A 14879-nucleotide genomic window follows, 5' to 3' on the forward strand; every position below is an offset into this window, starting at 1 on the left:
CTAAGAGGGCCTCTGCCGCCCTATGTTTATCCTAAGGCGTACCTGGGAAAATATTCTTTCTTTTGCGTATTCATTCTAGTAAAGTCTCAGGATCCTATTAAGGGCTGGGTAGGGGCCCCAGTTGACCCCTAGGTTCTGCATCCCCTTCGTTCACTGACAACTGCCATGTCTCCTAATGGATGTAACCCAAAGTCCCCCAGCCCCACCTGCTTATACTCTCACCTGGCTCTGTGTATCTGCACACACTCCCAGATCTCAGGATATAAAACTGCCAGTTTCCAACTGCTATCCAAGTCATACTGCTCTTTTTACTTGCTGGAAATCAGGACTTTTTTTCCCACTTGGCGTGGCCTTCTAGGCAGTTAGGAATAGTGGGGGAGAGATGGGGAGACTGTGCTCTGTCTAGGAGGCGGAGGGTAGAAGTGAGCTCCCGTCCAAAATGAACTCCCCCTTCCCCAAATTCTCAATAGCCAAGCTACTTGGGAGTGATTAGGAAAGCGATCTGAACCCCAGCTTCAGTCCCAAAGCCCAAATTCATCGGGTCAGGGCAGGCAGAAGAAATGTCTTCTTCTGTCCCATAATATCCTCAGCTAAAATCAGCCATGTGCTGTGTATTTGACACTGGGGACTCTTGCTGTCCCAGCCCATGACTCAGACCTCGTCTTTCTACAGTGAGTTCTTTCTGCCCCATCAATTCAGCTCTGCATCCGCTGACCCAGTCAGGGACGGTGGGAGAGGGTGGGGAGAGCCTCCTGGTTGAAGAGTGGGCTTTAGGACCCAACGGGAACCCGTGCCTCTTGCAGCAGCCTAACCCAGAAGCAGGGGGGAATCCTGAATCGAGCTGAGAGGGCTTCCCCAGTTCTCCTGGGAACCCCATCGCCCCCCGCCGGCACGCACCTGAGCAGGTAGGACCACGCACACCCCTTCCCAATTCTCCCTGGGCCGCCTTCCGCCTGGCCTCTCCGCTTCTGATCTGGTCTTTTCCCTCTCGGCAGTTCAGGCTTTCCCCATGCCTCCTCCCCCACTGCTCGCTGTAGTCCAGGGAGGTGGGAGCCTGGGAGCAGAAGGGTGTCTGGAAGCTCAGAGCCCCTGCGCCCTCCGGCGCCCCTGCTGCACGCCCCTCGAGGCATTCCCTTTCTCTAGCTAAGAATGGCAAGTGGGGGGAAGGTCCGCCCAGGCCCCAGCCCCTGCACCCTCCTTTGCAGTATTGCCTAATCCCCCTTCCCCCACCTCACCTCGAGGGGAGAATTGGCAGAGCTGGGGTAACAGAGAGCCAGACAGGGAGCCGGACGGGGACCCGAGACTCCCTGGGAGATTTCTCTCTTGCTTCCTCTCTGCCCCCCCAGCCCTAAGAGCTCAGGACTTTGCCCCCCACTCCCTACTCACCTTGAAGAACCAGTGCCCCCTTCCAGGCTCATTGCACATTTGAGTGGCCAAAGGCTTTGCTGGAGGGTAGTGGAGGTTGTGAACAATTCTGTGTGTGTGTGTGTGTGTGTGTGTGTGTGTGTGTGTGACCTTTTTCTCTGGGGAAAGTTCTTTCAGGTTAAAGAGCTGTCTTTCCCATCTCTGCCAACACCTCAACACCTATGAAAAGCGCCCACCCCCGCACCGTGTGTGTGTGTGTGTGTGTGCGTGTGTGTGTGCGTGTGTGTGTGCGTGTGAGTGTGTACCATATGGTTGTAAGATCTATAATCTTAGGATGGAGGTGACTGGGTGCCTTGAGACATCCCAGAGTGTGGCCCAGGCCAGAACAGACTCAGCCCAGATGGCTGGGGAAGGGGGTGTGGACCAGATCAGGGAGGCCGCCCAGCCATGCCAGCTCCCTGGGCTCCTTGGCTTTCAGAGCTCAGGCTCCTGGTGTTACCCCAAAGCTTCTGCCCTCCTGCAGGCTCTCTGGGAGAGGGTTGGATGATACCTACTGTTTACAGTGACTTGTTTGTCCCTCTCATTGGGGGCTGACAGGCGTTGTTCTCTAGGGCATCTAGGGCATCTCATTCTGGCTTGGTGGGTTTGCAGGAGGGGTGTATGACTTGTCGGGGTAACTGTGTTTGTAAGTGTGGGTGTTGCCTCTGGGCGTAGCAGACTGGGGTGGGGAGCAATGGAAGAGATGGGTCACATTTTGAGGGAACCCCTCTAGCTCTCTGTGTGGTAGGTGAGTGGCACATCCCTATCTGGTAACTCTGTCTGGGTGTGGGGTGTGTTCTGTATCCCTCCATGACTCCCCAGATCCCTGAAGGGTTGGTTTTAGAGGAAAACTTGGATAATGGCGTGACTTCATTCTGCTCTTGACCCAGGAAGGAAAGTAAATTCTGAGTGTGAGCCGTGGACTGAGAATCAGGCCTGAAGGTGAGACTCAGCTCGCTCTTTTAACTACGTGCATTTATACAGCTCTCTAAGCCTCTGGTTTCTTCATTTATAAAAATGGCTATAGTAACAAGACCCGCTTGCCTAATAGAGATACGGCCATAAAGACCTCATAAAGCAATACCCTACAGCCCAGTGCAAATGGTAGTAATGGCGTGGGGTGGGGGCGGGGGGGGGTTTCTAGGATGGGATTCTCTTTCTAATCTAGGTCATCTCTCCACCTTCAGTTCCCTTCCCCCATCCTTGCCCATCTGGGGGATGGAGGAAGCAGACAGGGTTTTTGCCCCAGGGGCTGCAGAATTCCCCTAATGTAGGTTGTAGCTGGCCACCAGCTCTCTTCCTCTGGGGTTCCACACCTTCTCCCCTGAGCCCCGTCTCCACCTTCCTCCTGTCATTCCTGCTCAGCGTCCTTGTCCCTGTCTCTCCCCTGCCCAGTGGCCTCCTTGTCCGGCTCACTGGGCAGGAGCCCTAATCGGATTCGACAGCTGAGATATGTGTGGCGGCTGAGAGCAGGCAGGAGGGAAGCCAGTGGGAGGATGGTATGAGGGCTGCCCCTGGCACTGCCCAGGCCTCCTAGGCACCACCTTGGGCCTGCTGACTCCTGGCTTGGCTTGGCCCCAGGGAAGGGGTGCCAGGGGAAGCTCAGGAACGAACAGGCTGGGGTCTGGAGATAAGGGAACTGGAGAACACACCTAGGACCCCAGGACCTCTTTGATATTTAGTGCCCTTAACCTTAGCATTTTGGACTCTGACCGGGAGGAGAGGAGAGTAGGTGAGAGACCGGCTGGCCTGGCCCCCTCCCCATCCCCAGGGCTCTGCTTTCTTCTCTCTTCTTGTTCAGAAATGTGTTCGCTTGCCCCAGCCAGCCCCTCTGGCCAGTTCTTCCTTAAGGGCCACATCTGGGAGCTGCTGGGGCACCATGTGTCTGCCTCACTCTGGGCTGTTTCCTCCACTCCAAGGTATTTCTCTCATTCACTCTCTGGGCCGGGCGCCAGGACTCCTGGGTTTCCCGCCTGCCTCATGGTGCAGGGCTGCTCTGCAGGCCTCCAGAGAATCGCTAAGCTGGTTTCCTTCCTCCTGCGTGGGGAGGGCCTTCTCCCAGGGCTGGGAGGCGTCAGAAATCCCAGGTGGGTTAGGGGTGGGGGCACTGTAGCCCCTGGTGCCCCAGCACCCCGGCCCCTCCCTCCTAACCTCTGACTCAGCTTCAGGGCAGCATCTGCCCAGCCCGGAAGGCATGGCCTCTTCTTGCCTCCAGGCTTCCATCTTTACGTGTGGGAGCCAAGATCTAGCCTCTTGAGCTTTTTTCCCATGGTATCTGGGGGGGCTACCGAAACCCCTCTGTCTGCACCCACACGTTTGGGGGAGCAGGGGATTAGCGTAATTGAGGCTGGGGCACTATTTTGTCTTCCTTCCAGCTGGGCCAGGATGAAGAAAACCAGCACAAACTTCCCCACACCAATTCCCTCTGCCCTCAAAAGACCAGTCAGTGGAGCCAGGCTCTGCCCTCTCGGTGCCCACAATGTGGTTGGCACTGATTTTTCAGAAATTGGGAAGGTTTCCCTCTAGACCGCTGGCCTCCTCTCTCCTCCTCCCGTGGGGTAAGGACAGCTCTCTGATTGTAAGCACTTCTGGGCAGGCCTCCCCCTAGAGAAGGGGTGTGGGATGCCCCCGAGATGGCCAAGTTGGCACTAGCCCCAGGCTGGAGGGCTGGACCTGATTTGGGGCTGGGAGTCTGTGGGGGAGAGCAGGACACGGGCCTCCCTGCCCCCCTCATTTCCTGCTCTTTGGGCAGCTGTGGGCGAGAAAGGCTGCAGGGACTATTTTTAGTTGGTCTGTCCCCTGGCAGGAGGGACGTGCAGAAAAGCACGGGGCAGGCAGAGGGGCTGGCCAAGGTGAGGGTAAGCAGGCGGGTGGGGGAGTGAGGCAGAGCCGGAGGGGCAGCACACAGGGCGAGGAGGCGAGGCGGGCAGGGGTGGGACCTTGAGAGGGGGAGAGGGTCCTGACCTGGTAGATGGGCTGGACTGGGCTCTCTCTGTCCAAATAGACTCAGCACCAGAAGGGGCTTTAGAGGCGCCTGGACCATCCCTCCCTCCCCCTTACAGAGGGCGAGGCTGAGGGCATGTGACTTGCCCTAGGACCTTCAACCAGTCGTTGGCTGCACTGGAACCCCAGCCCAGGCCCCTTGCACTGTTTGTTTTTCTCTTGTCATGGTCTCTCCCCCGACCTGGTTGTGCTCCCTCCCCTCCTGCAGCAAGGGCTGGGTTCCTGGTTTGTTTCCCTCTCTGCTTGTTTACACAGGGTCTCCCGTAAACCCCAGCTGGGTGTGTTTATAAGTCTCCACCATGTGGAGAGAGTCTGTGTCCAGGCTGGAAGGAGGTCAGGGCTGGGGTTTGTTTAGGTGGCCTGTGGCCACTGATGTGAATCAAGGTGCTGGGCAGGTTCCAAAAGTCTCACAGGCTGGCGAGCCGGGAGCTTGGAGACCCCTTTGAGAAGGGGCATCTCGGTCTAACTCCATTTTAGAGACTCAGAGAGGGCTGGGGGTTGTGCCTACAGTCCCAGGATGAGTTAGGGATAGACCAAGGGCTAGGATGCAGCTTTCCAGACTCTCTAGAGCCTTTTGTGAGCACCCATCCTGCCGTGCCTAGGTCAAGGTGGTTGTTTGCCAATCCCCCTCAACAAAGGAAGGGGGTAGGTGCAGGGAGATTGCTGTTGGCTTCTGATCGCACTCAGAAGTGAGCCCTTCTGAGGCCTAGAGGCAGAGGCAGCTGGTTGGAGGTGCAGGGGAAGATAGTTCAGTGCAGAAACGTGGTTCCTCAGAATTCAGCTTCATCCCCAGGGCCACCATGTTGCGCAGCTGCAGGGGGCGCCATTCCACAGACCAGGGTATGAATGGCACCCTCTCTCTCGAGTTGTTCAGAGCCCTGCCTGTGTAGCCAGTGATGGTGCTTCTGTCCACCACCTTCTTTCTTTTTTCTTTTTTTTTTTTTGCGGCACGCGGGCCTCTCACTGTTGTGGCCTCTCCCGCTGCGGAGCACAGGCTCCGGACGCGCAGGCTCAGCGGTCATGGCTCACGGGCCCAGCCGCTCCGCGGCATGTGGGATCTTCCCAGACCGGGGCACGAACCTGTGTCCCCTGCATCGGCAGGCGGACTCTCAACCACTGTGCCACCAGGGAAGCCCCACCTTCTTTCTTTGAATCAGCTTCAGATGCTGCTGGAAGGAAGTGTCCCAGACAGGCTCGAATCCAACTCCCCACCCTCCCTCCTGCCGCTCGATGGCTCCTAGTCCCCTGCCATGGTCTCAGTGGGTCACAGATTGGGCACAGGGGCCCCTCCCCCCTCTCCGCTCAGTTTCTATGTCTCTGGGGGGCTTACTTATCATCCATGCCCCCATCAGGCCGGCTGCGGTGTATGAGAAATCAATAGTGCAAATGGATTGAGGTTGTCCAGCCGGTCGGCTCCTCTTGGGCCCCATCAACTCTCCCGGGACTTGGGGAGTTACTGAGTCCACTTCTGGCTCAACATACGCAGAGATACACACACCTAGTGGTTGTAGCCTGGGCACTGAGCACGGGAATTATTCTTTCCGTCCATCGCTGTCTTCTCTCTCATTCTCTCTCTCTCCCTCTCTCTCAGATACTGGGCTGGTCTTAGCATGACAAATACCCTTGAACATTTATTGTTTTCTAGCTTGGGTGGAGTCCACTGCCAGCCAGAGGTGGGAGGGGAGCAGGTGGGTGAGGCAGGCTGTGCCCAGGGAGGAGGACGAGCTGGGGAAGGGATTGGGTGGCAGCCCACCCCATCAGCCTCTGGTAACTCGATCCCCGCACCCCACCCTCCCGATTCCCCTCCTGCTGAACAACTTCAGCAGCTGCTGGCAGAAGTGTGTATGAGTGCATGTGTGTATTTGGGGGGGGCGGGTGGTGGTGAGAGGGGCTGTGGCGGCAGGAGGTGTTGCCAAGACATGTTAAAGGAGACTCACAGCCTGGGTACAACTTGGGTGGCAGGCGGAGGCGGGGCTGGGAGAGTGGGTGGTGAGTAATGGGCAAGGGGCAGTCTTCAGGGGAGACGCAGGGCAGCCCAGGGGGTCTCACAAATCTTGTCTGCACTGGAGCAGGGCCTGGCGTGGTGGGGGTGAGCAGTGGGGAGGGGGCGGGGGCGGGTAAGGCCATGGCTCGCCCCAGGAAGCCTGTAATACACATAACCATGGAGGACACAGCCTGCCCCTGTCCCCAGTCCCTGGGCTGTGCCTGCTGGGTATCACAGTCTCGGTGACTAAGTCACTTCTGTCCTGGGGCTGGCAAGGTGCCAGGCTCAGCTCTTCTCGGTAGGTGAGTCACTGCCCTGGCATCTCCCCCGGATGCAGCTGAGTCACTGGCCATGCCTGCTGGGCAGGTGGGCATCGTGCTTGCGGGTGGGGTTGGGGGCTATGTGTGTTAGCTCCCAGCATCTTCTCTGATCTCTCTCTGGCATGTCCTGGCCCCACCCACAACTCTGCAGAGCCAGGCAAGGCTGGTGTTTCTTCCATATGCTCTGCTGAGAGGGTAAAGGAAGAGAGAGCAGGATACTGGAAATACATGGAAATGTATTTCGTTCAGAGTAAATGGGAGGGCGTGTGAGGAAGGGATTGTGGGTTTGAATCTTAGGTCTGCCACTGACAAGCTGTATGACCTTGAGCAAGGCAATCCCCTGGTGGAGCCTCAATTTCCTCATCTGTACAATGGAAGCAGGAGCCCTGCCCTAGATGACCCTCCAGGACCGTGAGAATCAGATGTGGGGAGCCATGAGGGGGCTTTGGGGATGAGCTGGGTGGCTGGAGAGGGGGAGAGGAGTCTGTTGGGGTCGGTTCGGGTTCCAGCAGACACCTCCACCCCACCTGCATCCAGATGGTCAAAGTTTCCCATCCTCTGTTCCGATGACCAATGATGCTATTCTCCAGGAGTTCCGCACAGGCCATGAAAGGGAGGCCTTGTTTTGGGGGAAGTGTGGGCTCTCCCGGGGTGTTTCACAGCTGTTTTGTATCTCCTTTGTCTGTGTGGGGGGCCTGTCACCGGCCCTGCACCTATCAGGGCTCTCTCAGATTTCCTCTAGTGGGAAGAGGGATCCGTGTCTTGGGAAGCCAGCTGCTCAGGCTCCTCCCCCAGCCCATCTCCTTCTGCCTGCAGCAGGGGAAGGGTAGGCCCCAAGAAGGCGTGTCTTTTTTAAGAAGTGAGGAGCACCTGGGACTGTGGCTCTTCTCCCTCTGCCAGTCTCCTGCTACCTCCTTCTCCCTCCTGCATGAGGGTCCCTGGAGGGTGGGGCGGTGGGGACACTGGAGTGGGCCCAGAACAGCTGGAGTTCAGCTGGGCAGGGAGGGAGTGCCCTAAAGGTGTGCAGGCTGTATGCTTGCATACCTGGGTGCTGGTCTTCTGTGCGTGAGCGACTGCCCCCTGTGGAGAGCAGGTTTGTGGGTGCATGAATTTCTTCCCTCATCTGCCCTTGGGTCTACTGCTCTGTCCAGGAGTGTGCCACACCCTCTGCTTCATGACCTTGTGCATGCACAGATGCCTGTCTTGTATGTGCTTGTTCTGTGTGCATACATGTGCATACATATGTGCATACAGGTGTGCTCTGAACGTGCACATGCGTGTGCACATATGCGTGTCCTGGGTGTGCACTTGCACACCTGCATCTCCGTGTGCGCGAGCGCACCTGACCCTCCGTGCTGGCAGGTGTACATGAAGGCCACCCTTCGTGGGAGGCAGTATGCCTGTGTTTGTGCACACTTGTATTTCTGTGTCTGTGATCCTTCCCCTCTAGCCTCCGCGGGAAGGAAGACTGGTAGAATGTAGGCCAGGAGGAGCCTGTACGGGCTTGGGGGTTGGCTGGTCCCTCATCTGGGCGGCGCCCCCTGCTGCTGGCTGGACTCAAGCTAGAACGCCTTTGGGTGGTGGTGGTGGGGAGCTGGGGGGGAAGGGGTTAAGCGTCGGCGTCCACATCTGGGAGCCATTGGCGCATTCCTGCCCGCTGAGCGCATGTTTGCGGATGGATCTGGACGGGACAGGGTGGGAGGGGCTGGGCGGGCGGTTCGCACCGGCGGACGGAAATCCAGACGGGAGCGGGAGACGGCCAGGCCCAGCAGGCGGGAAGGGGCCTGGGGAAGCGTTGCCCGGACGCTCTTCCCCTGTGCCGCCGGACCTTAGGGCACAGCGTCCCGCCGACCCTGCTTGTCCTACCTCACCCAGGCTGGGGCCCCAAAGCTGGAGAGAGACAATCAGATACCTCAGTCCTAGACCCGGCTGTGCAACCGGTGCCAGGGTGATCGGGGACTAAACCCGTGTCCACTCTCAGCCTGCGGTTCCTTGTCTATAAAGCGGGGGCCGTCGGGCCGGTGGGTTTGAGAGCTCTGCCAGCCGGGTCAGGCTGAGTCTCCTCACTGGGGTGGAGGCCTGGGAGTGTGGCACTTCCCCTTCCAGTGGGAAGTCCTGTGGGGGCACTTGTGGCTACTTCTCTGACCGGGGACGGGGAGGGGGCTGTTCCCTATTGATTCCTCTTTCTCTCCCCCAGTGGACTGCTAGAGGTGGGGAGATGGTCCTCCCAATCGGCGCAGCAGGCTGGGAGGGGGCTTGTGGCTGTGTTGGGGATTGGGGTCTCTGCAGAGGGAGAGTGATTCAGATCCTGCCCCGCTGGAACAAGAATGCGAGCTTTCCTGGCTCCTCCAGCCTGGGCCAGGAGAAAGAAGCTTGGGTCTGAGAGTCCCATAGCATGTAGGGGTGCTCCTGGGCGCCCCCTACTCGGCTCTTGGAAGATCACAAGAGCCGCTGTCCTTTTTGGGGGAGGGTTCTGGGGTTTGCTGAAGGGTTGGGTTGGGCCAGAGTTCCTCCGACCCACTTGAGCTGGAAACGTGTTTGGGGGAGACGAGGAGAGCAGGTGTACTTGAGGGCGGTCTACCTGCTTTTGCACTCCTTTTTTGCCAGTGAGAAAATTAGAATTTAGAGAGAGGAAGCGACTTGCTCAAGGTCACACAGCTCTCATTTTCAAGGGGTTCCTGGAGGAGGATTATAATTATGGGAGTCAGGGGCTTGACAGATAGGGCCGGAGTCACTGTATTCGCTTCCATATTACGTCGCAGCCCCTGCCCCTCTAACACCGGTTTAGGTGTGAGGGGTGTGTGCGTATGATCCTTGCCCCTGTGAGTGTGGGTGTGTCGTTGGAGGGAAGGGAGTGTGATACCGCACACTGCAGTCCTTTCCCTACCGAGCCCTCCTTCCATTTTTTGCGGAGAACTCCCCCTTCTCCCTCTGAATCTCTCCTTTTGGGGCAGAGGGAGGGATTCTCCCAGATTCCCACGGTCCAGCCTTCTGCTAGGCGCGGCTCCTTTAAGACTCGCCCTTTCCCGGGTCTGTTAAGGGGAGGGGGGGCGTGATACTGTGGGCCCGCCCCTTGTTGGTGATTGGTCGGAGGGCGGACGGGGGCGGGCCCGAGGGTGAGGGCCTCCCCGCTGCTCGGTACCCTCCGCCCCCCGGTCTGGGGCTCCGGGTAAAGTTTCAGCCTCCGCACGTGACTCGCCATGGCCGCTGCTTTCGCCCCGCGCCCCTGAGCCGCGGCCCCCCAAACCGCTCCTCTCCCTGGACCCCGCAACCCCTGACGCCGAGCGGCTCCAAGACTCAGGGTCAGGGCAGACGCCGTGCTCGCGGGCGACCCGGACGGATTGCTTCCCCCTACTGCGAGGTAACCTCTCCCCCCGGGATTTTGGAGAGCCTCCGGCTCCCGCAGGCATCGCGGCCCCTTGGCCTTCTCCTGAGAGGACCCGTGGGCGGGGACCCGGTGCCGGGCGGGTTCCGACGGGAACCTGGGGTTTCCTGGGCTTCCCAACCCCGCGCCACCGTGCTCAGGGTGGGGGAGCCCCGTCTGTCCGTCTGTCTGCGCCCGTGTCTTCGCGCGAAGCCGTGAGGCGTCTGGGGCCGTCTGCCGCGCGTGTCTCCGGCGCCCGAGCTGTGGCAGAACCGCCGCTGGGAACTCCTGCTCTCTCTCACTTTTCTCTTCACAAACAAGCAAAACAAAAAGACTTTCAAACCTGTTTGGGGAGAGATCGGATGCCCAACGGACTAGCCCCCTCCTTCTTTCCCTCCTGTTATCTGAGCCGCCCTGTGGTTTGGGGAGAATCAGCCCGGGGGCCCACCCCCACCAGAGGCAGCCGGTTGGGGGGCGGGGCCCATTCAGCTGGTGTCCCCCGTGGAGCACGGAGAGCCGTCAGAATTGGGGACGGGAGCCAGTGCAGCCAGGGAGGGATGTCTCAGGGTCGGGTGGCACCATGGGGTTATGGGAGCTTTTGGGGGCGTAGGGAGGAAGGAATAGATTGGTCGTCTTTGCTCTGCCGAGGGTGTCTGGGACCTGGTGCCACCCAGAAGGCGGGGAAGCTGCTAGCCAGATGTGTATGTGGGAGGGGGGCGCTGGAAAATCTGCTTGGCAATGCCCCTTCTCCTCTCTGGACATTGCCCTATTGTCAGGCTCCGTGAGAAGGAGGCCAGGCCTCCAGTGTGCTAGGCTGGGGATGGGGACTAACTCATGTGGAAATCAGATAAGAAAAGCCCCCCGGTCTTGGAGACGCTTTTCCACCGTTCATCCTACCTTGGATAGGTTGCCCACGTGCTGGCATGGAGGGGGTACCCTTGGCCCCCACTAGTGCCAGTTCCCTCTTCTGTAACCAGATTGCCTTCTACCTGCGAGATGAGTGCACGTGTGTGTGTGTGTGTGTGTGTGTGTTTTCAGAGGAACACTCCCCCACTCCCCCACCCCATGCTGCTTACCCCCAACCCTCACTTCCGCTCCTAACTGCCGTTCCTCCTCCAGTTTCCTGGTTAGGAGATTCAGGGATATGTCTTGTCCCCTTCCCTGGCTGCAGCGGTCATAGGGCAGGGTTCTGGGGAAGTGGTTCAGTAAGGTTGCCAGGTCTTGCTAGGAAATGGGCTCAAGCCCCAAACTCTCTTCCAGGGCTTGTGCTTGATGGGGAGGCTGGGCTGGGGAAGCCCCAGGTTGCAGTGTGGGGTGGTTTGGAGCCTTGGGGCTTCCCCTATGAGGGGTGGAGATGAGTCTGGGGGAGGGAATAAGAGAAAGAGTATTTGGACCTGGAGGAAGAAGAGGGGTAGTTGTGGAATCAGGGAGTTTGTGGCTATGAAAGATGTTGGTGCAGTGGGAGGGGCTAAGCCGTCAGTCCTGCCTGGGAGTCTGGGCCATGTCAGTCCTGAGACAGAGCGGTCACTAGGGTCAGACTGGGGTTGACCCTTGGGAGCTGAGGATCTTGGACTTGGAGGGTGTGAATGCGTGTGCATGTGGTGGTCACCTCAGGACTTGCCCTGCCAGACTGATGAGGGCAGTGCAGGTGCAGTGGCAGTTCTGAGAAGACCCTGGGCTCGGAACCGCTTAATCCTGGCCGCCTCCTCTCATAGCCCCCAAATCCCCATCCTTCAGGTTGACCCTAAATGCCCCTGCTACCACTCTGGGAAATCTCTCTGGTCCCCCGCCTACTCCCAGCCATGTGGCAGCCTGGCAGGAAGCTAGCTGCGGGCAGCCCCATCCTGATCTCCCCCATGCTGCCCTGCTAGGCATAGTCACCCACATGTACCATGACGTGGTTCCTGCCAGCATGTCTATTGTGGGGGGAAAGGGCATTGTCTGAGTGGCCCTTAAGGTCTGTTTTGGGGGTACTGACCCAGACCCCAGTTAATTAGCTCCACTTCCCCTAAATCATTTGGTCTTGGAAGCTGGCTCTGCCTTCTGGGAACCCCTCCACCCCCACCCTTGAGCCACTCCTTGCTCAGACTTGAGGGTATTAGGTGGGTTGTCCTCAGAACTGTGTGACAGGGTGGGGCCTGCCCCCAGATAAAACCTCAGGGCCCCATTCCCTGTCCTCTGGGTGGCACTGGCACGGGCAGGGCAGGACCCAGACTGGGCTGTACGGGTGGGTGTGTTTGGGACTCTGTGGGGTCCATTTAGGAGCTCTGTCTGGGTTTGGGGGTGATGGGCATCTGGGGAGGGTAATCCTATCCCTGTGATGAGTAAATGGGGTGATCTCCACTCACCCAGCACCCCACACCCTTTCTAGTGGTGGTGGTTTGGGGAGTGTGGGAAGCTGGCAGGGCTCCTGGCAAGATGGCCAGGGTTGTCTTGACTTACTGGGTTTTGGGAAAGGAGTGTGGCAACTGATACCCCAGTTCCCAGGGCTTTGGCTCCATGTCCTCTCTGACGCCTGCTGTCTTTCCTCCCTCGGTTCCCCTCTCCACCCTCTGGCTGCTGTACGGAGCCCACAGGGTTTGTGGGGGGATGTGGGGTGGGAGCGAAGGCCTGGCTCTCCGTGGGTGTCCAGGGAGTGTTCTGGGGATGGGCAGGATTGGCTGAGGGAGTCTGGGTGTCCCTGCAGAGTGGGCGGCACTCGGGGACCAGGCCCAGAGTGTGAGAATGTGTCAGTGTCGGTGTGTCTGTCCTGTCTGGCTTGGGCGTGGGCGTCTCTTGCTTCGTCTGGATCTTGCCTCCCGCTCCAGTCCCCGCCCCCCTCCCTCTCAGCTGGGACCGCCTGCTTGCTCTCTCTGCAACTGGAGCCTCCCTTGCCTGTTCCTGGAATTTGGAGAGGAGGAGGAGGAAGAGGCAGGCAGACAGACCTCCCACGCTCTAGCCCGCCCGGCCTGGCATCGTGGGGAAATGAAATAGGTGCGGTGGAACTAAGGTTTCCCTGCCTTCCCCGGACCCTCCAACACACATCACAGAGTCCAGGGGGCCAGGTCTTACAGAAGGGGCCTGGGCTGCCCCCTCCCCACCAGGCAGCAGTGCCTCCTTCTTTTACCCGGCATCCTGCTGGCCAGGGCCCCTGCCTGGACCTCAGGCACCACCGTCAGCCTGGGGAGCGGGTGGGGGATTAGACTGCTGCCAGCCTGGCCAGCACCTGTTGCCAACCCCCAGCCCTGTAACTGGAGCAGGCCAGGGAGGGGGGCTGCAAAATGACAGGTGGAATTTCTGCAACCAGGCAACCCCCCACCCACTGGATATGCCTTTCCCTTCCGGCCCCGGAACAAGGAAAGCCTAACCCCCCCCCGACCCAAGTGTCAACCTGATCTCGTGGGTGATGTCCCTATCCTGCCTGTGGGGGTTAGGGCCCGGGAGATGGGCAAGGGGATGAGTTTATTGCTATTTGCCCGATGACCGCCAGCCGCATCGCTGGCTGCAGGGCTGGGCTGCCCTTGTCGTGTTTTCTGAGCTCTGCCGCTCTGGCTGGGCTGGGGGGTATGGGGGTGTGTGGATGGGGGTGGTTCTCTGTTAATGTTTTAATTGCATAAAAACTGGGAGCTCAGCTCCGGGCCAGTGGGGAGTCTGGGTCTGGCTAGCCGCCCGGTTTGGGCTAAATATAGTCTGGGACATCTGCAGAGAAGGGGAGGGGGGTGGCGGGAGGTTCCATTCCCCCCGCCTCCGGCCAAGGTGCCCTCGTCTGGGCGAGCACCTTGGAGCAGGGAGGGGGATTCCTCAGCACGAAAGGCAGGGGAGAGGCGGTGGGGGCTGGGCACTGTTGGGACCTCGCCTGCCTGGAGGCCAGGAGACGCCTGAGCTGAACCCGGAGGATCAGGAACCGAGCTGGAGTGGGGCGCGCCGGGGCGGATCCAGTGGCCCTGCTCGCTTCCCCCCAGAGCTGCGTGAGGTCAGGCAGTCTCTGTGTGTCACTGCGCCCGGTGGTGTGTCACCGTGACCCACTCACTCTATGTGTGCCTGTGTGTACACACCTACCTCGGAGTAGCTGCCTCCCGGCTCCTCCCCTGGAGCCTCTGTCCCCTGGGTCCTACCGCATGTCCCCAGCCCTCCTTCCTTGTGTCCCTCGCCCCACAGTAAACCTTCAGCCCAGGAATCGAGACTTGAGAAGGGGAAGCTGCGGTGGGGAGTTCTCTGATCTCCAGTCACGGCAGGAAGTGGAAGGGAGGGGGACCCAAAGGGGAGAACCGTGAGTGGCAGGCGGGAAGGGAGGGCCCGTCAGCCCTGCGGCCAGCTGCGCACACTGCAGTGGGGTTGGGGGTGTATGTGTGGCCACCTTCCCAGCTGACCTCTTCCCTCCAGTTCCAAGTGGGGGAAACTTAGGGGACAGCTGCTTCCCCAGGGGCTGCTAACAATCTTCCTCGCCCCCCCCCACTGAAAAAAAACTGTCTTCCTGTCACGTGGCTGTCACTTCCTGGCCCTCTGTGGTTCCCGGGATGTTTGTTGTTGGTTGCCATGGAGATGGCCGCCTTGGGCACTACCCTGGTTCTTGTGGGGAGGGAGCTGCCCCTCCCCCTAGGCCCACAGTTTGTGGGGGGGATTGGGGGGGCATGCCCAGGGGGCTGTTTCAAGCTGAGTGTGTGTGGTCTCCGATGCCCCAGATCCCCCAGGGCCCCCCAGACTTCTGTCTGTGGGATGGAGTCACAGCCACCTACTCAGACTGAGCGTCGGGGAGACTGTGACCACGTCTGGCTGTGCTTGGCTGTGGCTGAGTGTGAATCTGACCGATTGTGCAGACCCTGTC

The 14879-nt window shown here is 59.5% G+C and overlaps 1 protein-coding gene across 2 annotated transcripts in view; it reads left to right on the forward strand.

Annotated features, from left to right (window-relative positions):
- The first annotated feature begins 794 nt into the window (after positions 1-794).
- RARA (retinoic acid receptor alpha) overlaps positions 795-14879 on the forward strand; it is a 44443-nt gene continuing 30358 nt past the window's right edge. The window contains exon 1 of one of the 2 annotated variants that reach the window (XM_082605035.1): positions 795-905. The gene's annotated coding sequence lies outside the window, so the exon portion shown is untranslated. Of the gene's footprint in view, positions 906-9843; positions 10073-14879 lie in introns of those variants that run through there. The other variant, XM_082605034.1, reaches the window with a different exon arrangement.

Source organism: Mesoplodon mirus (assembly GCF_964341445.2).
Source record: "Mesoplodon mirus genome assembly, chromosome: 18".
Lineage (NCBI taxonomy): Eukaryota > Metazoa > Chordata > Mammalia > Artiodactyla > Ziphiidae > Mesoplodon > Mesoplodon mirus.